Raw genomic sequence first — 22,997 nt, 5'->3', positions numbered from 1 at the left:
AATTTATAAATACAAGAGCCTCTCTCATTGAGAGGGGATCGGGGATCACTTTCTCTCAGAAGACAGAAGCTCTCCCTCTAGAGAAGAAAAAGCTCTCAAGCCCTCCTCCAGAGATAAAGCAAGGTTCTTCAGAGATCCGGACTCCAACTAAAGAGAAGATCAAGCATAAAGCCCTTCTCCGGAAGTCAAGAAAACATTCTCAACCGATAAAGCGCGAAGCTCGGAGAGAAGAAGATCTATAGAAGCATCTACAGAAGATTAAGCACAAAGCAAAGACAACGTAAAAGCATCCTTCTCAGTCAATAAAGCGCGAAGCACGGAGAGAAGAAAAGCTACATACGTAATCACTATTTTGTATTTAACTGTTAATCAGAGGAAACACTGAGATCTGTACCTACTTTTCATAAAAAATCAATAAAAATCATTTGCGATCTTATTTCACAGATCTCGAGGTAGATCCGTAGAAATTTATTGTCGACAAATTTTTGGCACGCCCGATGGGACTATCTCAACCTCTCATCTTTCAGTCAACTGCAAGAACATCACCTAAAGCATCGATGGCATCTCGCAATGTCAACGCTATCGCATCTGCTGCTATTGAGAAAGGTAAGAAAATCCTTTCTTCCAATCTTAAATCTGACTAGGTTACTAGTCGCGATCATCATGTGACAGGAACAATGACAAAGACTGGTGGAATCAAGCTAATGGAGCCTCTCCAACATCACTCCAAGAAACGTGCTACAAAAATGGCACTTACCATGAAAGAATCGTGGGTGGACGTGGTAGAAGACGACTCGTCAAATTCTGGATCTGATTCGAAGTCAAGCGAGGGATCATCTAGATCTTTATCAATTACTTCTTTGTCACAAACTCACACATCCATCAGAGTAGTGATGACAGTTAGAACGTTACCGATGGAGGAACAAGTTGCCCAGATGGCAGACACCATCAACAAATTAATAAAGGCAATGGAAGACAAAGACATCCAGATTGCAACCCTTATTAGTCGTTTGGAGCATAAAGACAAGGAGAATGAATCGAGTGCTGGACCTTCGCATCCTCCAGGATTCACTCCCGAAGCGTGCATGACTCCGCATGAAGAAGAACGAAAAGACTATGCTGGCTCACGCAAAACTACGTGAGACCCACCACAAGGGTCTGTTGCCTCATTTTCCGTTCAACAGCTACAAACAATGATTACTGACACCATTCGTGCTCAGTATGGGGGCATGCCACAGTCCTTATTGGTTTATTCCAAACCCTACACTCAACGCATCGAACAAATGCGTCTTCCAACGGGATATCAACCGCCAAAATTCCAACAATTCGAGGGAAAAGGCAAACCAAAGCAACATATTGCCCATTTCATTGAAACTTACAATAACGCTGGTACATTCGGTGACTTCATGGTGAAACAATTTGTTCGCTCCCTCCGTGGTAATGCGTTGATTGGTACACTGACTTGGAACCCAACTCAATAGACAATTGGGATCAACTTGAAAGAGTATTCATTCGTCGTTTCTACAGCACTAGAAGAATAGTGAGTATGGTAGAACTCGCCGCTGTCAAACAAAGGAAGGCTGAACTAGTTATCGAGTACATCGAGCAATGGAGAAATATTTCCCTTAACTGCATGGATCGACTTTCTCAATCTTCTACTATCGAAATGTGTGTTCAAAGGATGCACTGACAACTCCTTTACATCTTGAAAAGAATTAAACGACATACTTTCGAAGAGCTAGCTACTCGAGCCCACGACATGGAGCAGGGTATAACTGTTTCACCATGCTCCCCAACACGAGCCTAAACTGTTTGACAATGCTCCCCAGCACGAATCTAAATTGTTTGATAACGCTCCCCAGCACAAGCCTAAACTGTTTGACAATGCTCCCCAGCACGAGCCTAAACTGTTTGACAATGCTCCTCAGCACGAACCTAAACTATTTAACAATGCTCATTATCGTACGAGCTTAAACTACATGATACTCCTGACTCGCATGAGTTAAAACTATGAACAGTCCAAAAAAAAAAATTGAGCTCTAAGCAAAACTTAGAGCATTATCCATCTGAACTATGTTATGGTTTGATCTCATTTTGGGTACGTAGGCAGCCTGCAAAGTTACTTCAGGTTCAACCACATAAAAAAAAGTAAAAAAAAAAAAGAATAAAAAAATTTATCATGCTCAATAATGCTCTAGCACTAAAGTTTGGTCAACTGGCTGTACAAATGGCTCGTCACATTATTATTTTGTGTGAACAAATCTCACGTAAAGTGATTATTCTAGCCAATTGACGTTTGTCAGTCAGTTGACGTTATTCACTCTTAAGCACTACTGATGAACAACTACTTTAGAGATTAGCCAACTAGTTGGACAAATATGTCGTCGCATGGATCTTCTACGCATACAAATCTTGAGTCTCGTAAATTCTGCAAGCCAATTGACGTTTGTCAGCTAATTGACGTTGTTCACTCCTAAGCACTACTAATGAACAACTATACTAGCGATTGGCCAACTAGCTGGACAAAGAGTTCGTCGCATGGTTCTTCTGTTTGAATAAATCCTGCTTCAAGTGATTTTTTCTAGCCAATTGACGTTTGTCAGCTAGTTGATGTTGTCACCTCCTAAGCACTACTGATGAACAGCTATACTAGAGATTGGCCAACTAGCTGGACAAAGAGTTCGTCGCATGGTTCTTCTACTTGAACAAATCCTACTTCAAGTGATTTTTCTAGCCAATTGACGTCTGTCAGCTAGTTGACGTTGTCACCTCCTAAGTACTACTGATGAACAGCTATGCTAGAGATTGGCCAACTAACTGGACAAAGAGTTCGTCGCATGGTTGGTACATCTCTCATCATGCAACTCTTCTGACAAATCAACAATGTTCGCCCCAAACATGATTAATGTACCTTATTGCAAATCATTGTATACAAGAGCAAAAGGTATTAAAAATTTAAAGTTTGGGAGATTACTTTGTTTTGGTAATGATAGAGACTGAAACTTTAAGTTGTCGAGAAACTCTAAGTGGTTGAGAAGCAATAATAAAGACCAAATCTCTTAATTGCCCCCACCAACTCCTTACTAGCTCCGCCCCTGCCCAATCCCACTTTAAAAGAGAAAACAAAGGTTTGTGTTCCTGTACGTAGGTGTCAAACGTCAGTAAGAGAAAATTACGAAAAAAAAAATATGTGAATTGATCATGATGCTGTTAGAGATCAACAAACCACCATGTGTCATCTTGTGGGATGGATTTTCAAACCCGAAATTCAGTTTGGTCTTCATCCACCATAGCTACCGTTGCCATCATCTATGTTGCTGCCATTGACATAGACAAACTTATTCTAGGAGGTTAGAGAGATGAAAAAGCAATTGCTCATCACTGCAACTGTCTGTGGCTGCTATGTTTGCCTAATAACCATCTCTTATTGGTAGAATTGAAAGTTCCCACAGTTCCAGTTGGAGTGCATCAAGTTATGACCGTCCAATGCCGTTACAAAGATTTAACGATTCAAGAGATTATCTTCAGCAAAGAACAAATTATGTTAATCCCCCGCTCTCACACCGTTGGATCCTCGAATTCAAAGATTTAACGGCTGAGAAGCCTCTTCGTCACTACTCGCGTTGTAGTCGAGGCTTGGCTATTAATGGAGCATAACGACTTATCTAGAGTGCACCATGTACTCTCTTTGGCTCGTGTGCTATTACTCCAATCAAACACAATTTCCTTTGATGAGTATCCCAGCGGCTTGGAAGCCGAATTGAAAGAGCTACATTGGCACAGGCAGCATCACTAGCAACAGCAACTTCAATAGATCCAACGAGAGGAGAACGAGAGAAAGAGAGAGAGAGAGAGAGAGAAAGAGAGAAGCAATTTTCTTGATGAGAATGGAGAGCCTCTTACGCCAACATCAGCTTGGAGAGCCGCTGAACAACTGATTGAAGTAGCCATCAAGAGGAAGTCCATGAATAAAATCAACGATTTGCATAGCTCTGAGATACGCCAACGTCTTCTTCATTACCTTCTCATCTGTCAAGCAACTCGCCCAGACCTTGCTGCTGCCATTGATGTGGGTAGTTAGTAATAAAAGAAATTAAAAGAAAGAAGAGGAAGAGGAAAGAGGACATACCTGCTAATGTTCTTTCTTCAAAATCTGAAACGAATTGCCTAAAGTAAACCTGCTGCAGCCATCTTGGATCATTTATAAAGAAAAGATACGTGGAGTTTTGCAACTCTACGTTAGTGTTTTGGTTGAAGTGGAAGAACATAATCAAAGTCGGACTCTTTGATACGTTGGAAAGCAAGGGAAATTTGGTAGGTGTTTGGATAGGACTCCTTGGCTACTTCTGACTCTTGCGGGGAGTTAGAAGTCGTTTGGATGCGTTTCGATGAACAACTCCTTCGAAGAGTTACTCCGCGCAAGAGCAAGAAATTACTCTTTGTGAAGAAGTCGAAAAAACCTATTTCTCAAAACTCATCTTGCGGGGAGTCAAAATCTAACGGTTCGTTTTACCAAAATACCCTTAGCTTTATTAATTTTCTATGAAAATATTCCTAATTCATTTGCCCTTAAATCAAATGAAAGAAACATTTATTAATATTTTAAAAAAAAATTTAATTTTGAGTATAATGGATTTAAACACATTATATTAATATTTAATATTTAAAATATTATATTATATTATATTAGTATTTATTATATTATATTATATTAATATTTATAGTTAAACACATTATATTAATATTTAATATTTAAAATATTATATTATATTATATTAATATTTATAGTTAAAATGTCAAAAACAATATAGTTTGAAGGCATATTATGACACTAAAAGACAGTCTGTCAATTTTTTTTTTAATTTTGAGTATAATGGATTTAAACACATTATATTAATATTTAATATTTAAAATATTATATTATATTATATTATATTAGTATTTATTATATTATATTAATATTTATAGTTAAACACATTATATTAATATTTAATATTTAAAATATTATATTATATTATATTAATATTTATAGTTAAAATGTCAAAAACAGTATAGTTTGAAGGCATATTATGACACTAAAAGACAGTCTGTCAATTTTTTTTTTAATATTATGTCATACTATGTCAAAAACAGTCTGTCAATTTTTTTTTTTAATTTTGAGTATAATGGATTTAAACATATTATATTAATATTTAATATTTAAAATATTATATTATATTATATTAATATTTATAGTTAAAATGTCAAAAACAGTATAGTTTGAAAGCATATTATGATACTAAAAGATAAAAAACAGTAACTGGTATAATATAAGGGTATTCTGGTCTTTTTTCTAGAAGTCATGAGAAGTCAGTATGGTTCCCAAACAGACTTCCAGCACAAAAGTACTTCTGCCAGTACTTCACAGAATTGATTGCCAAACGCCCTTTCTACACAGAATTACTTTTCCAGCTCCTCCATAGAGTACTTCAGCTCCTATTCTTTGGAAGAGTAGTTCTGCTCCTGGTATCCAAACAGGCCCTTGGTTTCTTCAAGTAGATAATTTTCTAAACTTAAAATCCAATCTGCTGACGTAAACAATGGCAATCTCAACCGCAATTTCATTAAAACAGAGCCTTAAACGAGTTGAACTCTCTTTAAAATGGAGTTTTAAATGAGTTGAATTTACCATCAAAGGTAGATTTGTTTCGATCGGACTTATCGTCAATAGCAACCGCGCATTCTGTTTGTTAGAAGAAGAATCCTTCTTAAAACCGTAGTTGGTGTTTAAGACAGAATGGAAAAGCTTCCATGGCAGTTAAAAAAGGAAAATGCTGAAATGAGTTTCATTAAAACATGGGATGTGCACATAACCATAGATGTGCTTCCTCGCGATACGAGTAAAAACCATCAACGGTTATGTATGCATGTCCACATCATAGTTGTGAGAATTATAGTAAATTTTGTGTCACCCCAGCACTACTCAAAAAGAAAGATGCTGAAATCAGTTTCATTCGGACTCTTCGTGGGCAAAGAGTAGCCTTACCAACTTGTAAGATTCCTTATCTTACTAAGGTTGTTGAGTTCGCCTAGTGGCATCTAAAAACACGATTTGATTGAGCATCTCCAAGCCCCTAAAAGAAGGTGATTGGTATCTCATGGGCAACTTTAAAAAAAAAAAAAAGAGTTATCTAAACATACTCAATTTCCTAGATCCGTTGTTAGATTTGGATTAAAATCTATGGAGATTTAGTTAGAGGAGAAGTATATTTGAGATTTCTAACAAATTGGGGAAATACATGAATAGAAAACTTCCTAAGCACAATCAACTTCTTCGATCTCAAGGTTTAAAAGGGACTCTTCATTTTGGGAGAACCTTTATTAATTCGGCCCAGTGTGAGTCCATATCAACTTAACTCGGCTGAATATTAAGGAAATCCAGTTACAAAACTCGTTACGGGAACACGTCGGATAAAGATAAAAAAAAAAGGCTTGGGCATTTCTACTTGAAAAAAAAAAATTGGTCAAGTCTGCAAATAATTGGTCAATCATCACTATAACTCTTTGAATTACACAAAACCTTAATTCTATATAGTCTTGACTCTTCATTTAAATCATCGAAAGAATGATTTTTAAGACAACATTTTCAATTTCTATAATTATTTTACAATACTTTTAAAATTATTCCAAAATTTTTGGGTTAAGATTTTGGTAACACTGATCTAAGAAAAAATGTACCTATTAATAAGAAAAACTTTATAAGGTGTCAAACAAATTTCTTAGGACTCTTGGAGAAATAGGAGTTGAATCTTTGAGTCGGTAATATTAGATTAGAAGCAAAGAGACAATTTGCTTTATTAACAAATGTTACCAACTACAACATCTTATGAAAATTTTGAAATAAACCTTGCTGACTATGTTAAATTGAACAAGAGCTCATTCTTTTTATTACATTTCTTCATCTTCCATTTCACTGGACTCTATGTATTATCTTCAACCTTTTGCCTCGACTGCATCGTTTCCTCTCAAAAGTCCTTTTGAGCCATCCATTTTCCTTCTAAAAAGTTATATATCCGATTGAAACACCAATTACCATCCTACAACCATATCCGATCATCATAGATTTCAAATCAAAGTCACTAGCGGACATTGAAACCTCATCTTGTTGGTATGATGTTGGTGGAGAAATCGCATATATGTCTTTGCATTGCCTTGATAATGGAAACCCACATAATCTCGGGTTATCTTCATATGAAGTATTTGAAAATGTGTTAAACTGATTACTTTGTGGTATGCTCCCTACAAGTTGATTATGCTTGAGATTCATTACTGCAAGGAATGTAAGGCGAATTAGTTGCTGAGGAATCTCTCCAGAGAGCTTGTTTTGCGAGAAATCCAATGACTCCAATTGTGCTAAATTCCCTAACGATGACGGAATGTGACCGGTAAGGTTATTATGAGAGAAATTCAACATAATAAGAGATTTGAGGTCCCCTATCACTTCAGGAATTCCACCTTGGAATTGATTGTTAGAGAAATCGATTGATGTGAAGATGGTCAAGATGTTATCTAGTACCATATCACGTCCTTTGATCGCAAGTATCACTGAGATTTTATAGTAGGCATTATGTTCAACATATTTTGGCAGAGACTCATTGACCACCATAATCAACTTCCAGCTTTGGAAATATTTTGTGGGCAAAGATCCTGTAAATCTATTGGAAGAAAGATTTATAACATGCAACATTTGAAAACCATGATTGGTTTGAGGACGTCCAATGGGACCATAGAATTTGTTGGATCTCAATACAAGGACCTGCAACAAAGGCAATGTCTCCATCCAAAATGGAAATGTATCATATAACTTGTTGCTTCCGAGGTCCAGAACTTTTAGGTATTTGCAACTACCTAAACATCTTGGCACAGGTCCTTCCAATTGATTTTGAGAACCTTGAAGGATTTCAAGATAACTCAAATCGCAAATGGTTTCAGGAATTTCTCCAGTTAATTCATTATCACTGAGTTTCAAGAATGATAGCCAATTGCAATTGCCAAGTTCCTTTGGTATTTGCCCACTTAGATTGTTTGTGGACAATTCCAAATCTATTAAATTTGATAGCATTCCAATCTCAGTTGGTATGTGCCCTGATTATCTATTATTAGACAAGAACAAAGTGCCGAGTTTGGTCCAATTGGATAGAAAATATGGATGGATTTCACCAGAGAGGTTGTTAAATGACAGGTCAAGATGAGCAAGGTTGGTGCAAGATCCAAGCTCATTGGGAATGATGGAATTTAAGCTTGTATTCGAGAGATTTAGGAGCTCAAGCATCCTAAGGTTACCTATCCAAGATGGTATGGGCCTACTAGTAAGCGGGTTATTAGATAAAGAAAGGATTGTGAGGTTAGTGAGGGGGCCAATTTCGTGGGGTATCTTACCATTGAGCTTGTTCCTTCCCAGGAAAAGGATTCGAAGTTTGGTAAGATACTTTTGATTTCTGATGAAATGGGTCCTTCCAATGAATTATTTCTGAGGGAAAGGAATTGGAGGTTTTTAAGACTAGTAAAGAGCTCCACTGGAATACAGCCTGCTATATGGTTATCACCAAGAGAGAGGAACTCTAATTTCTGTAAATTACTAAGTTTATTTGGAATCACACCACATAGGGAATTACCATCAAGCGCAAGGTAATGGAGATCTAAGAGATTTCCTATCGCAGAAGGGATCATACCTATGAAATTGTTGGCACTCAATTCAAGATAAATGAGTTTTGAAAGATATCCAATTTGAATTGGAATTTCTCCAAACAAGAGATTGGAGGTGAGGTTTAGGGAGGTGAGATTGGGGAAGGCCGAGAAATCGAATTGATGAAGAGTGCCATTGAGACTCGAATTGAAGAGTTTTATCTCCACGATGCTGTCCAAGTAGTTGTTGCATAGAATTCCCATCCAATTGCAAGGAGTAGTGGTGAGATGGTCAGACCATGTCCATGAAGAAGTAATAATAGGAGAATAAGAGATCAAACTGTTTTTCCAATGCAGCAATGCTTTTGCTTCATGTACTAGTCTTTGTGTTTTTGCTGATGCTGCTACTGGTGCTACTGATATCTCTTCTCCCATTATTCTTATAAGAAGCAAAAGCACAAGAAAGAAAAAGAAAGAAGAATGTAGTCTTCATGATTGATTGAAAGACAATCTTTGATTCTTAACTATATATCAATAAAAAAACTATCTAATATTTATAAGACAAATACATGAAAGATGGAGAGAAACACAGAACAATGTGAACCAATGAAAAAAAAAAAACAGAGAACAACGTGTCTCTTATGTTATTTCCATGATTTCGTGGGAAAGGGGATCATAGACTATAGACTCGTGCTGGAATCGTTTTGCTGGTCTTGTTTTCTATATAGAAATTAAATCTGTGCCACTATTAGTTACAGTTACATAATTACCCCTTGTAATTCTTTCATTCCCTATACTACACATTCATTAATTAATTAAATTTTATTTTCATCTGAGATACCACCACCACCCTATGCTTTCAAACTTATGACCAACATATACTCCATAAGATTACATATGTGCAACGTTTTATAACTTTAAAACTCAAATTTGGTCACGACGGAGTTAGCAAGCCATACTCGAGTCCTCAATCCTTGGGTCCTCCATTTTCAGAAAATGGGTTTGGAACTCAAATGTCCCTTATGGTTCATTTCTTTGATTGAATGTAGGGTTTCCATATTTTAGTCCATTTTTGTGTAATTTTGTTTCATCTTTGTTATTGTTGTTGCAGCTTGAACCTACTGAACCGTCCAATTTAGCTTCCATGCAATCATATATTCTGCAGGTCTTATTTATTTATGTATTTTGTAATTGTTTGATCTCAATTTTGGTTTCTTTTTTTTATAGTGGGCAGTCCATATTAGGCTTTTTTACGTTTTAATTTAATCTGGGTTTTTTAAACTTTCCAATCTCAGTTTGGGATTTTTATTTATTTATTGTAGTCGATGTTATGCTTCGTTGTGTTTTAGTTTTATATGGGTCTTTGAAATTGTTTGATCTTAACTTGAGGATTTTTTTTTTGGTGTGTGGTTAGTTGATGTTATGTTTCTTTGTGTTTTAATTTGATTTTTGTCACAGCCTTGTCTAATAGCTGAGTTGGTAAAGTCTTTGATTGATGATCCAGAGAATGGGTTCAAATCCCGCCAGCACTGAAACAATGAACTCATTAAAAACAGGTTTACCGATAAAAAATATTGATTTGGGTCTTTGAAAATGCTCGATGTCAATTTGGAATTTTTTCTAGTGATTAATCAACGTGGGTCTTCTTTATGTTTTAATTTGGTCTGGGACTTTGACATGTGGGTAGTAGATGTTAATGTTACGCTTGTTGTGCTCCAATTGATCTAGGTATTTGACAACATTTATGTCTTGCATAAATAATTGGGTATCGATTAGTGCGAGTGGTAATCAGGACAATAATATATTCAACGTGTACGAGGAGTAATTTACTAGGGGATGCTTGTGACTTCTGTACTTGCATGACCCGTGCACGTGTTCCTTACCCATTGAATATTCCTAAAAATTTAATATAAATATTTGTCCGTCTAATCAAATTATTCTCGTGGGGGTATCTTACCAGCTTGTGTTTGAGAGATATAAATGGTTCATTATCCTAAGGTTACCTATCGAAGATGGTATGAGTCCACTAGACTTTAGTTACACTTACGTTGCCACCGCTTATGTTTTTCATTCTAGACTGCATAGTAAGTAGTAACCATTGACTTGGCTCTTGGGTCTTTCTAGTTACTCCTTCACTTCATCTATTGAATTGAAGATAGCTGAAGTTTATAAAAGCAATTTAAGTAAAAATGTTTAAACAACATTTTTTGTAATTTTAAGAACTATAAAGATTATTCAAGTTATTTCACCCAAAAAATCAAAATGATATAAGGGTTTTGTGTAATTTTATTCATAAAGTATGCCTTCTTGCTCCCTTCAAGACTTTTTACGTGCAAATTTTGGCTTATCCTTTTTTTTTCCCCCTCATTTTGACTCCTAGACATTCCTCGTTTAGGATGGTTAGGAGAAAATTATGCAATGGATCCTGATGTGGGGACCCTTGTTAGCAATCTCCCGTTTAATTCTTAAAAATTTCACGAATTTTCTTTTTTCTTATGAAAGTATTATTCTCAGATTATTGAATTGTTCTGAATAATTCATTTATTTTAAGTTAAAAAGGAATAAAACACGGTTTTTTATTTTTTAAATGAATTTTATTGTTTTTATGAATTTTTATAAGACTCGATCGGAAAAAAATGCCATTATAACTTGTTGTCTGGTGCTGTCACTTCTTCCATTATTATTATAAGAACAAAAGCACAACACAAAAAGTAAAAGAAGAATGTATTCTTCATCATCTTTATTAATGTTATTTCCATGATTGACTGAAAAACTACCTTTGATTCTTAACTATCGATAAAAAAAAACCATCTAATATTTATAATACAATTAAATACACAAAAGATAGAGGAAGGAACAGAGAACAATGTGAACTGATGGGAAAAAAAAAACAAAGAACAACTAGCTCTCATGTTATGGCATGTGCAAACAAACTCAGATGTATGAAGGACTTGTTTGTAATTTAAAAGTCAATTAAAGGGTTGTTTTGAAGATGATAATGATATTTTTATAATTTTGAAAATTATCCATCATGATTTTAGGACGTGTCGGTTGCAATTTTCTAAGTTTTATTTATTTATTTATCAAAATAACTCTAATTATATTAAGTTTAAATTAGGTAGGTGTATTTTTGAAATCCAAATTTTCGTTTTTGAGTCACTTCTATTCAACAAACTCTCGTTCTACTAGTAAGGGAAAATTACTTAAACAACCCTCGTGAAAGGGCTTCCTTCTAAATAGTCCCTAAGGTTTGCACAGTAGCTTGATGGGACATTTAATAAACTTTTTCACCAGAAAACTAAGAAAAAGGAAAAAAAAAAAAAAAAAAACCTTTCTTTTTTACATATATCTTCAAAATGTGAAAAAATCCTCGACAATGACTTCTTCATCCTTCTTAAATCCTTTCCGACAGAATGACACCTCCAAAACTCGATTGAAATATCAAGAATCTAATTTTTTGGATGAAAACGATGAGTTTGAACAGTTCCGATATTCAACCGTGAGAAATGTGGGAGATGAAGTTCAAAGATTGTTTAGAAAGAGAAAAATTTACTAAATGGACTATTAAGAAATTGCCCAAAAAACTTATGAACTATTAAGAAAAAAATCCTTCCGTCACAGTCTTTTAAGTAATTTCTCCTAAAAGTAAAGATTTTGTGGAAGGAGGATCATAGTCAACATATCTATTTATTTTTTATTTTTACCACAACAGTGCTTTGCTGGCCTTTTTGGTTAAAGGAAATTACACGTGTGCTCCTATAAATTACAATTACATAACTACCTTATAAGTCTTTCATTTCTTAATTAATTTTGTTTTCATAGACAAATGACATCTTGGGAAGTGATTTATACCTACACCTAAAATGAATATATATCCGAGATACCACCTTATGTAAAGTCTTTACTCGATCAATACTTGGCTGATGTGGCATAGACACTGAATCATAGATCTGTTTCCTCGAGATACAAAAATGCACATTTTTTATGGGGATTTGCAGTTGTGAATCCTGAGGAAACATATCTATGGTTCCGTGTCCATCCCATGTCAATCAAGTATTGACCGAGTGAAGACTTTTTAGTTACAAAATCATTATTTTAAAGATATGTTTGATTGCATGAAAAATTAGAAGGAAATTGTAATTCCGTGGAAAATGACAGTTTTTCAGTGTTCAACACATCAAAAACTCTAAATTTGCATGGAAAATGATTTGTCAACACCTCTGATTTTCCTTCATTCACAGCTAATCATTTTCTTACCTCTTCCCCCTTGGAAAACAATTTGCTAGCACACAACAAATCAAACAAAATCAATATTTATTTTATATATAAAATTAAACAAAATAAAAAAAAATACACAAAAAAAAAAAAATCAAACAAAATCATAATTTTATTAATAAAATAAATATTTAAATTGTGAAGAATTAATTATTTTTATAAAAAAAAAATTAAAATTATCTAAATCAATCCTTTTTTTTTTTTAATTTCTGATTGAATAATTAATCTTAAATTATATCAATTTTTTTAATAAATAAAGTTATGGAATTGCTATTGGCACCCCAAAATTTATTGATTACACATCAAATAAGAAAGAAAATAATAAGTAAAAGTGGCAAAAGAAATTATCTCATTATTTGCTAGATTTGATTTGCTAGATTTGATTTATTTATTTATTTTATTTAGGATCTACTAAAATTATTTTAATGGGTGTTACAATATTGAGATTATAATTTGAGTCAAATTTTTATAATGTTTGAAGAATGTGTTTTGATCTTTAATTGGGGGGTGGTAAATAGTATAAGTAATTGGGGTGGAATAATTAAAACGTAAGGTGCCAATAGTAGCTCTCTAAAAAATTTGATTCGGGTGTAATAATTCAAATCTCTCCCAAAAAATGATTTTATAATTAATTTTTATATAATCATCACAAAAGTCAAATTAAAATACTATATTTTTGTTTTTTGTTTTTTTTAATGCAATTCAAACAACAAAAATAATTTTCCACATTGTGCCTAAGCAGTAGAAAAGGATTTGCTTTGAAAATTATATTTTCTTTGCAATCAAACACGTCTTAAGAGAAAATTACTCAATAGATCCTTCTATGAGACTTCCTTCTAAATGCACCTTGATTTTAGATCCGGTATCTTTCCAAATACCAACTTAGTCAGTAAAATCTTTCATTCATCCCCTCAAACCTATAAAATGTCAAACTCAAACAGTTGATCTCGACGGCTGTAAAAAGTTGATCTCGTCGATTGGATTAAAGGTTGATCTCAATGATTTTAACCATCAATCTCTATAACTTGAACCGTTGATCTCAAAGATTGGACGAGGGATGCGGGGCATTAAAACAATAAAATCTTTACTAGGGTGTTTAGAAAGAAATCCCTCAAATATCATTAAGTAGTTTTTTTTTTCCCAAAACTAGTGAAGCCAATAAGGAATTATCCTGTTGCTTAGGTTTTGAATCGCTAGCTTTTATTTTTATCATTATTTTATATTAAAGGGGTTTTCTTAATTAGGAGAATATATATTTAGATAAAAGTGATAGAAATTTTGTTTAAAAATCAGTAACGGTTTATGATTTAGATAAAAGTGGTGGAAATTTTGTTTCAATATTTAGATAACTGTTTAGTCATTTTAATTACATAACTACCCCTAACACTTCAATTAATGAGTCTTGATCAATGAAGTCTATACATGTAAGAGATGTGAGCAATACACGCTATGTTTTTGATATGCATAGCTAGATTATACAAAAATGTATCTTAAAAATTTCTTATCACACAATATTTATAGAGTCAAAGTTCAGAATAAGATTTTCTAGTCAAGCTCATACCATGATTTTCTACCATATATTTTTCTCATTCTTTTGGTGGGTAATATTAAATTAGAGGCAAAGAGACAACTTGCTTTATTAACAAACGTTACCAACTACAACATCTTATGAAAATTTTGAAATAAACCTTGCTGACAATGTTAACTTGAACAAAAGCTTGTTCTTTTTATTACATTTCTTCATCTTCCATTTAACTGGAGTATACGTATTCTCTTCAACTTTTTGCCTTGACTGTGTCGTTTCCTTTCCAAAGTCCTTCTGAGCCATCCATTTTCCTTCCATAAAGTAATATATCCAATTGAAACACCAACTACCATCCCACAATCATATCCGATCATCATAGATTTCCAATCGAAGTCACTTGTGGACATTGACACCTCATGTTGGTATGTTGTTGGTGGAGAAATCGCATATATGTCTTTGCATTGCCTTAATAAGGGAAACCCACATAATCTTGGGTTATCTTCATACGAAGAAATTGGACATGCGTTACTCTGATTACCTTGTGGTATGCTCCCTACAAGTTGATTATGCTTGAGATTCATTACTGTAAGGAATGTAAGGTGAACTAGTTGCCGATGAATCTCTCCAGAGAGTTTGTTTTACGAGAGATCCAATGATTCCAGTTGTGCTAAATTCCCTACCGACGATGGGATATGACCAATGAGGTCATTGCAAGATCAATTCAACAGAATAAGATATCTGAGATCCCTTATTGTGTCTGGAATTCCACCTTGGAATTGATTGTTAGAGAGATCGATTGACATGAAGATGGTCAAGATGTTGTTAGTTACTAGCATATCTCCTCCTTCTATTGCAAGTATCACTGAGATTTCATAGTAATTTCCAAGATATTTTGCCTGAGACTCATCAGTCATCATCATCATCACCTTCCAGCTTTGGAAATATTTTGTGGGCTAAGATCCCGTAAATCCATTGGAAGAAAGATCTATAACATGCAACATTTGAAAACCATGATTGGTTTGAGGACATTCAATGGGACCATAGAATTTGTTAGATCTCAATACCAGGACCTGCAACAAAGGCAATGTCTCCATCGAAAATGGAAATGTATCATATAACTTGTTGAGAGGGGAGCCGCGAAAGCAAACCACCTAGAGAGAAACTCTTTATTGAAACTTGTACGAAGTTCCGAAATCGGAACTTATACCAAGTTCCAAAACACATCAACAAGCAATGACCAACACTACTAGTAATCAAAGTAAAGTAAAACTATCTACGAACGTAATAGCAAATAAAAAGATGCTCACACAATATTTACGTGGTTCGGCGATGTGCCTACGTCCACGGGGGTGAAAGGGATAATCCACTATATGAAGAAACCAATGACTTGCACAATCCGCAAATTCATCTCAAGAAGAAAGTCCAGTTTTTAACCAAAGAGAAGATCAACCTCTTTCTTTGTAATTTCTCCTAGCTCTCTCTCTAATTTTATAGATTTCTATATAACTTATTCTACCACAAGATAACTGTTGTATTTATAATAGAGAGAGATATGCTATTGCCATACCAACTATTGTTGATAGATGCTATTGCCACACCAACTACTATTGTTGATGCTACAATTCTCCACTTCGTACATAATTTTAAAACTCCTCAAATTTTGGACAAACACAAGAAGAAGTTGCAAGCATGCAAAGCTATATCACACAAAAGTAACTTGTAACACCAACCCGACTGCACCATTCTGACCATGGCTGTCTACGTACCTTCTGACTGGGATCAAGCCATCGTACTTCTTTCCATCTCTTCATATAGACTCCACCTCACCCCAACTCTGCCCCGAAGGGCCATGCCCTCTTGAGCAACTCAACATGTGCCAATATGAAGCTTGTCCAAGCAATGTTAGAACTTGCTACCTGTCACCACCTTGGTTAACATGTCTACGGGGTTCCCATTTGTATGCACCATCACGAGAAAAACATCACCTTCCTCTATAACATCCCACACAAAATGATACCTAACGTCGATATGCTTGGTATGAGCATGATGAGCTTGATTCTTAGCCAAGTGAATTGCACTCTGACTATTACACCACAAGTTCACACAATCCTGCTTAATCCCCAAATCATCTAAAATACCCCACAGCCACAATGCTTCCTTCACTCCCTCTGCCATGGCTATGTACTCGACCTCTGTAGTAGAAAGTGCCACTGTAGCCTGTAACATCGATCGCCAACTAACTGGAGCACCATGTATACTAAACACATAACCAGTAGTAGACCGTCGCCTGTCTAGATCACCTGCATAATCTGAGTCAACAAACCCACTAATTTGACATGTATCTCCACCAAAACACAAACCCGTATCAATGGTACCCTTCAAGTACCTCAAGACCCATTTCACTGCTTCCCAATGTGTCTTCCCCGGATTCGCCATAAACCTACTGACCACACTGATCGCTTGTGAAATATCTAAACGTGTACAAACCATGGCATACATCAAACTACCAACTACACTAGCATAAGGTACACGTTCCATGTGTGCCTTCTCTTCCACTGTAATGGGAGATTGTTTACTAGAGAGCCTGAAATGTGGAGCTAATGGAGTCACCACTGACTTAGCATCTTGCATCCCGAACCTTGCGATGACCCGCTCAATGTAGCCTTTCTGACTTAAGAATAATTGTTGGTTTGACCCCTCTCTTCTGATCTCCATACCCAGTATTTTCTTAGCAACATCCATGTCCTTCATCTCAAACTCTTTACCAAGTTGAGATTTCAGCCTATCTCCACCTTGCTCAATGAAGCAATAAGCATATCATCCACATACAAAAGAAGATAGATATAATCACCTCCACGAAGCTTCCGAATATAGACACAACAATCATAATCACTTTTGGAAAACCTATACTTTAGCATGAAGGAATCAAATTACTTGTACCACTAACGAGGAGATTGCTTCAATCCATAAATTGATTTCTTTTCATTAAGGATTTTGTAAGAATATTGGGTAATCTAGGTTTTAGGACCAATTTATCCTCAAGGGTCTCCCAAAATCCTATAAATTGGAGACCCTTCCGAGGCAAATAGAGGGGATCACTTGATGATCCAAAATTCTATCTAAATCTCTCCCAAATCTCTTTAAGTTTTTCCATTTTCTCAAAATCTCTAGAAGAGAAATCCAATAAGAAGAAGACCAAGGTGGGATTTAAACCCTTCATTATCCCCTATCTAATCTCCCTGCTATCACTCTCCTTCCTCTATTTACTTTCAAGTATTTTTCCTATTTGCAAGTTTACTTTCATGTTTTCCTATGTAGTTATTTAATTTCTTAGTTAGAGGCTTGGGGGTAGAGAGTAATTCTTCTTAGAGATTATCTCCTCCAATAAGTCCTCAATAAACTCCTTAAGAGTATTATAATATGTTGTCTATAATTTTATTCACTTCATGCAACTTAAAATTCCATAATATAATTTTATGATTTCGTGTCTATGCCACATCAGTTGATTATTGATCGAGTGAAGAATGTTTAATTAGAATATCATTGTTCAATATTATAAGGGGAAATACATAGATTATATACCTTCTTAAGAATATTTTCCGGTCTCTTCAAGTGGTTTTCACTGTGTAGACTTCCTTCATCTTTTATTTGCCTCTTAAACCCAACATTGGGACCCATCTCACCTGTTGTGGATAAAATAATTGAGAAAAATTACTTAAAAGTCGTGTTGGAGTGACCTCAGCCTGAAACCTCATATCGCACTTCTTGACGTGAAAGTGAATAGGAACCAAAGATGTTTTTCTTTCGTATCTCAATGAAAAGTATCTATGGTTCCCATACACTTTCACGTTTTCACGTCAAGAAGTGTGATACGAGGTTCCAGGTTGAGACCACTTCAACATTATTTATTACTTAATGGACTTAGGGGCTTCTTTCCAAATTCACCTTGAATTTAGAGGTTGTATCTTGACAATTCAGTTAGTAAAATCTTTCTTTCTTAAAGGCCCCCCTGTAAAACGTCATGATTTGACTCGTTGGTCTCAACGGTTGTCAAAAGTCGATTAGGACGAGTGGATCAAACTTTAATATCAACGATTTGAATTGTGTTGAGTTTAGTCCCACATTGGACACTCATTGCCTTTTCTCTCTCCTTATAAGCTCTTGTGCTTCTCCACTCTTTGCCAATTGGTTTTGAGTTGAACCCTCAAATTTATTATGGTATCAGAACTGGCCTTTTTCTCCTCCATGTCACCCAATTCATATCTCCACGTGCTTTGGCCCAATCTGACCTACACATGCAGGGGGCTGTTGAGCTTGGTCCCACATCGAACACTCATTGTGTCACCCTATCTCCACATGCTTTGACCCAATCCGATCCACACATGCAGGGACGGGTTGAATTTAGTCTCACATTGGACGCTCATTGGCTTGTCTCTCTCCTTATAAGCTCTTGGGCCTCTCCACTCATTGCCAATTGATTTTGAGTTAGACTCCAAATTTATCAAATTGTTAATCTATGTAATTATCAAATAAAAATCATCTAATATATATATATATATATATTTTAGGGAAAACCATCTAATATTTATAATACAAATACATTGAAAACAGACCGAAACAGAGAACAACGTGTGTCTTATGTGGAAAAGAGGGTCATAGAATAGACAACACGTCTAATTTTTTACCACACGCCCACAACAACGTTTTGCTTGTCTTGTTTTCTGATTAGACATTACTATTAATTTTAATTATATAACTAACCCTAATAATTATAATTAATTCTTCATTCCCAAAACTAAACATTCATTCATTAATTAATTTTCTATTTCATATACAAATGACATCTTGGGAAGTGATTTGACGTAGGTGAATGTTTGAGATACCACACTCCTTGACCTAGTTCTTTCTAAGAAACTAGCTGAAAATGACATACATACCCTCATTTTCTATATCTATAGTGGGAAGGAAATTAAAACAAATGTTTGATACTATAACAACGTTTTGCAAGTTTTGACCATTTTCTAAGTTGAAATTACAAATGTGCCGCTGTTTATTCATTTTAATTACATAACCAGTCACCTTCTATCACTTGGTTCACCTTGTGAGAGGGAAAATAAGGTTGAAAACAACACAAAAGTTTTTTTCAAAAATATTTACGTTTTATTCTAGGAAAAATTACTAAAGAGATTTAAATATTTTAGAGAGCTACTAATGCCACACCAATTCTTATATAAATCACCAAATAATTGCACATACTTGGTGTGATGTTAGTAAAAATTGGTGTGGAAATAGCAACTCACTTATTTTATTACTTGCAAAAATATCTAGTTTTGCAAAAATTACAAAAATGAATTAAGTTGCTAGACAGTCCAACATTTTGGCAACTCACTGACTTGTCTAGCAATTTTAAAAGGAGAATAAATTGTTGGCGTGTTAAACCAAGTTATTAAAACCTTGGAGTCCAACATTTTAATAAATGAAAGGGCATTTTTGGTAAAGTAATGTATTTTACGACATTAAAACATTGGACAGTCAGTGAGTTACTAAAACGTTAGACTGTCTATCAACTTAATTCGTTTTTTATAATTTTTGAAAAATTAAAATTTTTTTTTTTAAATATAAAAATATTTTATCTTAATTTAATAATTTTCCTTTTATACTATAATACATTTAGGTGCACAGTTTAACACGACCAAAGCAAAATTAGCAATGAATTAGTAACCACGTGGGCAAAGAACGTGCGCACAATTCAAATACTCCACCAAAATTGATAAGGTAAAATTTTGAGTCGTGCTGGAGTGACTTTTAGAATCTCGTATTGCATATCTTGACGTGAAAGTGGATGGGACTCATAAATATTTGTTTACTCATATCTTGAGAAGAAAATTTATGATTCTCATGCACTTTCATGTCAAGGTGTGTGACGTGAGGTCCAATCTTGAGGTCACATCAATATTATTCTAAAATTTTTATAAGATACAATGATGTTAGTAATTGAGTGTCAAACTACATGTGATTGGACAAATAACGATTTCTTAGAGATTAGTATTGAATTCTTAATATAAACTCCTAGAGATTCGCATCTATGACTCTTATTAGCTTTCATGTCAAGAAGTGCAATATGAGGTTCCAACTTGAAGTCAATACAACACAACTCGAAAACTAATACAGTATTTCCAGATAAATATTGTCCTCAAGATCGAACAGTAGAGTCTAGTTGATCCGTCTGGTCGGATCGGATTATTATTATGGCAAAAACGGTTTGCCATAAATGACATTAGCACTGTTAAAATTCCAATGGAAAAGAACGGCTCTTTCAATTCCCACGTTTGGCTTTGGAAATTGGAAATGAAAGGATAATAAAATTCCCCAAGAGTAATGCTGGGGTGACACAGGCCATACACTGTGATTCTCACAGTTCTGACGTGGCACATTTTCCATGTCACTCACTTAATGAGTCAGCTGCCACGTCATTTTTGTTATTAAAAAAAAAATAGAAAGGAAAACCTAGGGCCTGTTTGGATACCAGGAGCAGAACTACTCTTCCAAAGAACAGAAGCTGAAGTACTCTATGGAGGAGCTGGAAAAGTAATTCTGTGCAGAAATGGCGTTTGGCAATCAACTCTATGAAGTACTGGCAGAAGTACTTTTGTGCTGGAAGTCTGTTTGGGAACCATACTGACTGTTTTTGACATAATATGACATAATATTTAAAAACAAAAAATTGACAGACTGTCTTTTAGTGTCATAATATGCCTTCAAATTATATTGTTTTTTACATTTTAACTATAAATATTAATATAATATAATATAATAAATATTATTATAATATAATATAATATTTTAAATATTAAATATTAATATAATGTGTTTAAATCCATTATACTCAAAATTTTAAAAAAAAATTGACAGACTGTCTTTTAGTGTCATAATATGCCTTCAAACTATATTATTTTTGACATTTTAACTATAAATATTAATATAATATAATATAATAAATATTAATATAATATTTTAAATATTAAATATTAATATAATGTGTTTAACTATAAATATTAATATAATATAATATAATATTTTAAATATTAAATATTAATATAATGTGTTTAAATCCATTATACTCAAAATTAAAAAAAATAATTTAATATTAATAAATGTTTCTTTTGTTTGATTTAAGGGCAAATGAATTATAAATATTTTCATAGAAAATTAATAAAGTTAGGGGTATTTTGGTAAAACGAACCGTTAGATTTTGACTCCCCGCAAGAAGAGTTTTGAGAAATAGATTTTCTTGACTTCTTCATAAAGAGTAATTTCTTACTCTTGCGCGGAGTAACTCTTCGAGGGAGTAGTTCATACAAACGCATCCAAACGACTTCTAACTCCCCGCAAGAGTCAGAAGTAGCCAAGGAGTCCTATCCAAACGCCTACCTAACGTCTTCTCTTCTTCTCTCAGCATTACTCCATTAATATATGTTGATGTTTTCTTCTAAGAGACTAAGACTGAAACTTAAACAAAATTGTAGAAAAAGTCATTTGTGTGAAGGGATAAAATCGTTTTTCATCTAAATTGTTCATCTACACCGTAAACACATATCTCGAGGCAGACACTTGGTATTATTTGAAAAATATTCTAGTTTATTGAAAAAGAATCCTAATTTAAAAGGATTCTTCTCCTTTTTTATGTAATTGTTATTTTGAATAACGAATAATGTGGCTAATTGTAATTAATTATGATTAAGACTCTAATTAGGGTGTCTCTATTTAAGAACCTTGAGGCCATTGTAAAAAAAGGAGATGAGGAGGAAAGATGGAGAGGGGGAGAGAAGACTATGTAAATCTGAGATCTATAGTGAAACGGCTGGATGTAGGCACGTTTACCGAACCACGTAAAAAATCTTTTTGTATTCTTTCTCTTTTTCGTTATTTTTTCATGATTTCTATGATTTATTGAAAAATGATCTTGTTAAAAATTAGATCTCGAGGTCAATCACAAAAATGACCTCCACAGTTATTAAAAACTATTGCTTAAGATTCATACTTCTGGTTTCCACATAAATTCAATTCCTTGTCCGCCAAACAAACTACTAGATAAATGGGTTTTCTCTTAATTTGCTTTTCTCTTTTTTCTTTTGCACTATTCCCCTCTCCCTTGTTTTGAGATTCTTCATAAAAGAAAAAAAAAAAAAACAGGCCTCCCCCCCCCCCCCCCCCTCTCCCTTGTTTTGAGATTCTTCATAAAAGAAAAAAAAAAAAAACAGGCCTCCCCCCCCCCTCTCCCTTGTTTGAGATTCTTCATAAAAGAAAAAAAAAAAACAAACAGGGCTTTAGATTATAAATAAGTTCTCTTTTTTTCTTTTTCTTTTTTCTGTTTTGGAAAATTGGATCTTCTTGAAAGAAAAAAAAAAAAACCCATATTTGTCCCACCTTATCTTTCTATGAGAAGCCATGATTGGGCTTTCATGGGACATTTGTCTTGATCTTTTAGTGGATTTTCCTTAAAGTGTATAAAACAGTAAGATAGGGTGATTAT

The sequence above is a fragment of the Akebia trifoliata genome, chromosome 16 (assembly GCF_017979445.1).
Source record: "Akebia trifoliata isolate Shusen 1 chromosome 16, ASM1797944v1, whole genome shotgun sequence".
In the NCBI taxonomy this organism is placed as follows: Eukaryota; Viridiplantae; Streptophyta; class Magnoliopsida; order Ranunculales; family Lardizabalaceae; genus Akebia; species Akebia trifoliata.
Note: the sequence above shows the minus strand (reverse complement) of the source record.